Source organism: Zea mays, chromosome 1 (assembly GCF_902167145.1).
Source record: "Zea mays cultivar B73 chromosome 1, Zm-B73-REFERENCE-NAM-5.0, whole genome shotgun sequence".
NCBI lineage: Eukaryota > Viridiplantae > Streptophyta > Magnoliopsida > Poales > Poaceae > Zea > Zea mays.
The window spans coordinates 290177336-290182151 of record NC_050096.1 but is presented as its reverse complement, the minus strand read 5'-3'; the positions used below and the strand labels follow the sequence as shown (position 1 = coordinate 290182151).

Here is a 4816-nt window from a genome sequence, read left to right as displayed (position 1 = left end):
GAAGGTACGCCCTTCATAACCTTCGTCCAAAAACCATTATGTCCTAAGAGGAATAATGCTTCGAAGGACGAAGGACTTTACCGATTAACATTTTCTATGTTGCCTTGTTCTTGACTCATAGCATTTGAGAACAAGTCCCCAACAGCGCTACCCCGCCGGCGGTCAGTTACCGGGGTGTAAGGACTAGGCGGCTGCTCCCTTCTCCAACACCGCAGAGCGTGCGCTGCGGTGAGCTTCCGAGTTCAGGCGTGTACCGTCATCCGAAGCCTGCTGCGCCGAGCTCCCGGATTCGTAGCGAGTCGCGACAAGCTCCAACACCCGATTCGAAGATAAACACCGAGCACCACAAAGTCCACCAAGGTAAATGTATGACCTCGATTCATACGTACAATCACGATATCAATTTAACCAACAATATTCTACATTTGTTTTTGTTTAATCCTTGTCACCACATCGGATGTACATTTTTTTGTATCTACGTTCATTGACATGAAACTTCTCTGTACATTTGGAGCTCAATACATTTGTTTCCTAGATGTGGCTATGGTTTTTGCGCAAAAGGAAGTGTGCCCGAGAACAAGCTAGGTAAGCTGCAAATCAGATGCTACTCACTACAATTGTTGTTCCTATAATTGAAGAAGAATTAGAACGCGAACAACGCCGACATAGGGGGGTTGTCTTTGGTCGTCAAGTCATCCATCGCGACCGGTTTACTAGGCATCGAAAGCTCATGGCCAATTACTTCGACCCTAATCTCGTTTATGACAACAACATCTTTCGGTACTTGCGAACACCAAATGAGCACGACATTTCTCGGCTCTTGGCCCAAGCAGAACAAAGAGGCTTCCCCGATATGATAGGTAGTATTGACTGCACTGGGAATGGGAGAAGTGTACCACTGCATGGCATGGCATGTATAGGGGAGACTTCAAAAAAACAACCATAATCTTAGAAGTAGTTGCTAGCTTTGATCTGTGGATATGGCATGCATTCTTCGGGCTACCCGTCTCACTGAACGACATAAATGTTCTTCATTGGTCCCCTGTATTTGAGAACCTAGCCAAAGGGGTTGGGCCATTTGTCAATTACACCATGAATGGCAAGGAGTATGACATGGGATACTACCTTGCAGATGGTATTTATCCTTGTTGGGCTACACTCATCGGTGGAATTCCACCCCCTAGAGTGCCAAACATAAGTTCTTTACTAGAAAGCAAGCCGAGTATAGGAAGGACGTAGAACGTGCATTCGCGGTACTACAAGGAAAATATGCCATCGTGAAGGGTCCTGCAAGATTTTGGGATCAAATGGACCTCAAGTACATTGTGGATTGCATTATTGTGTTGCATAATATGAGCATAGACTTTGAAAGGCATTTGGAGCAGCTAGAGGCCGAGGAAACTATGGTTACTCTGCTAGAGGCCTCAATAGTACGTTGTGTTATCCATTTTTGAAATGGGTAAAAAGTATGAGTAATCAACTGGAGAAGGTTTACAAGCCGATTCTATAGATCTATTTTCCTGCGACAGCTAGATAATTGCCCTAAGAAATTATTGACTTTTAGTGACGGTTTGGTAAGGGTGGCTAGCCTTGGCTGCATGCTAGTAGTAGTGACTGAGGGAGAACTCATGTACACTCAAAATTAAATCTCAAAACATAAATGGATAATTTACAGAGGTAGAATTACGAAAAATAATCATATGAATTTTAGAACAGCAGACTCATTGTTTCCAATTATAAGTTGCTTTGACTTTATTATTATCTAGATTTTACTATGTATCTAAACATATATTGATGTGTTAAAAAAAAATCAAAGCGACGTGATTTGAAATAGTCCCGTCGATAACTTTGTAAGACCTTCTCCAGCAGATTGCTCATATCGTTACCCATTCCCAAAATAGGTAACACACGTACTGTTGAGCCCTCCTGCAGAGTACCCATAATTTACTCAAAATGAGTGTCGTGCCCATATACCATGTGTGACTTTTCCAGGCGGTCACTGTGTAACTATTGGTCCCTTCATCCCCGTCTTTCGCCCCTCCCCCCGTCACGAACCCTAGCCCCGGCGGCGACAACGGCCGATCTGGAGGACGCGACAGCCCGACCCCCTGTCCATTCGGCCTCTAGGACGGGCGAAGCAGTGAAGAAACATTGTCGTCGTTAATCTTCACCAGTGTCAAGGAAAGGCGGCAAAGGTTCTGCAAAGCGAGGGAAATCCATAGCAACACCGCAGCGCCAGCCAAGCGACATCCTGCCACGCGTTCGCGTGCAAGGTTATCATTGCATGTTTTCTACTACACACTATTTGCTCTTCAAATGTATGGATGTGTTCTATTCTAGATCTGTATGCGTTGAACAAATAAATGTGTTTTCCCCCATGCACATCGCGTAGCAGATATACATAGAGTGCTTGTTCACATTAAGGTCTAGATTTATGAAGTCCAAAAAATACATGTTCCTCCTCAGACTTGGGATGTTTCCTCCTACAGATCCGACCTCTGCACACAACAACACCCTCTGTTCACCTAGTTTTTGGCACATCCATGTTCACCTATACATGACATTCCATTGCATCCTCATCAGAGTTTACATATTAACTATTATTTCGCATACATTCGGAAATCTAATGAAACAGATCCAATTCAGGTTTAGGTACAACATTTTCTTACTCTTAATTCATTTTGGATCACACCCGAACTAACCCATTCTATGGCACCAGCTACAATATCGAACACTCCGTAAGATACCCTCAAATGGCTATCAAGGAGATGGAAGACCTCGCTACGACCATTCGGCAACTGGTGCCGAATCCTACTGACGAACGAGTTCAGTGCCACCATGTGCCAGAGCTCCTTGCTTAGATCCTTTACTTGGCTGATTGGATCCATAAGGTCTCTATTCAGTGCACCACCATTCTTGCCAAGTACAACCCCAACCCTCCAGACACAGGCGTCACAATCGAAGACGAATGAGTTGTCGCTGATATGGAACTAACGCCAACACCGTCACCTAAATCCGTTGAAGAACTGTACGAAGAGCGGAGCATGAACTACGACAGCGATCAGGCTAGAGGCATCAGCTAGCTAGGTTTTTAGTTAAATGTAGTCGGTTCATGGTAGTATTTTGTCAGTCATGGATGTAGTGAAGTACCCTTTCGAGTTATTTGTAGGGGATCCATGCGAACTATGTGTCTGTTCTTGGCTTTTGGAATAAAAATTGTGCCTCTGTCGTTGCTATGTGCTGAACCTTCGCACTTGTTTCAGAATTGCAATGGACAACTTTGACTATGGCTATGACTCCATTTTTGACGGTGTCCACTATACACTCCGCCAATAACTTCGATGATGACCATGTTGATATGACAACACCCAAGGATTTTAGCCTGGTTTGGTTTCATTCCTTTGGTTCATATTTGCCACTTCACATACACTACTCACCGACCACCACATTTGTAGGCTTCCACAACAAGTTACATAAGTTGCACCAAGACCATCACGAAAGAAAAAAAAAATGAGAACCAAGATGGTAGCCATCTGGAGTAAAAACTTCAGCACAAAGGAATATTGCTTGCTATGCTCTGCTTATTTGAATGTGGGCAAGGATCCAATTACTGGGACAAATCAAACTTTGGGCAACTACTGGGACGGGTCCATAAGTTTTTCAATGAGCACAAGACCTCAACTATGACAGATCGAAGTATTTGTTCCCTCCAACACAGATGAGGAATAATCCATAGGGAAACAAGAAAATTTTGTGCCATATATGGCAAAGTATGTAGAAGGTACAAAAGTGGACAAAGCGAAGATGACAAGGTAGTTCACGTATTTTACATGTCATGCCAACAAATACAACATGCAGAGATCAATATGCAAACTTTATTTTGCATGTCAACGAAGCTCTCGGCCTTTATGATGGTGGCATGGGAAATAGCTTCCAATTCATGCATTGCTAGTTCATTCTGAAAAATGAGCCCAAGTGTTGTAGAAGGTCTAACATAAGCTATCACAAAATTCCATTTTGTAGGAACACAAGTGCGCCCACCCACCAAACACCGAATAATTGCATCGATACATCTTGTGGCCTCAGCGGCATCCTTCGGTGAAGACCTCCTACAATTCGTGTTATGCTTTCAATTATTGTGTTTTATGCCTACCACATGCACTATTTACGCTAAAAACGGAAGGATTTTATGCTCGAACATGGAGTTCGTATATCAGTGTACCACATGCCATATTTTTCGCGTGCACATTGAAAATGAAATATCTTGATTTATAGTGTTTGTAACTATCATAAAAAATCAAATCACTTAATCAACTCCCCAAATCCACTCCCCTAATCAAATCCCTTGATTTATGGTGTCGCATAGACGTGGGGGCTGTTAGTTGGGAGTGAATCAACATTTACACTTTTATCTCACACTATTTATGCTTAAACTTTAGGATTTTTACGATCGTGAATACAATTCATCAAAGTTACTAACATCTCTCACTTTGGCTCGGTATTTATGCTCATAATTGAGGGTTTTTACATTCATAACTAAAAGTTTTTATGCTCGAACCTAGAGATGCGTGTACCAGTGTACCGCATGCCAGTTTTTACGTCTGCCATAAAACTGCTCCTAATTCCCGCGGTGCTATTAGTTGGGCCCATATTAGGATTTTTTATCAATTATGATGCACGATATAGATATTTATGCGGCTTTGTATAAGGATTTATGTTCTGCGCGTTGTCATTCAATTTTTGCGCGCATGCAGTTGAAACGAATAGGAACAGCATGCATACGGCTCCCATAATTTTGGATATACCATAAAAATAG

The 4816-nt window shown here is 42.7% G+C and overlaps 1 long non-coding RNA gene across 3 annotated transcripts; it reads left to right on the top strand.

Moving 5' to 3' along the window:
- The first annotated feature begins 1973 nt into the window (after positions 1 to 1973).
- Positions 1974 to 4223, top strand: LOC103644108 (uncharacterized). Of its 3 annotated transcripts, XR_004855656.1 has the most exons (4): positions 1974 to 2273; positions 2720 to 3385; positions 3456 to 3812; positions 4024 to 4223. It is a non-coding gene; the product is annotated as an uncharacterized lncRNA (long non-coding RNA). The 3 variants fall into 3 exon arrangements; XR_004855655.1 differs by having other exon boundaries at positions 2720 to 3812; XR_561480.4 differs by lacking the exon at positions 4024 to 4223 and having other exon boundaries at positions 2720 to 3891.
- The last annotated feature ends 593 nt before the right edge of the window (positions 4224 to 4816 follow it).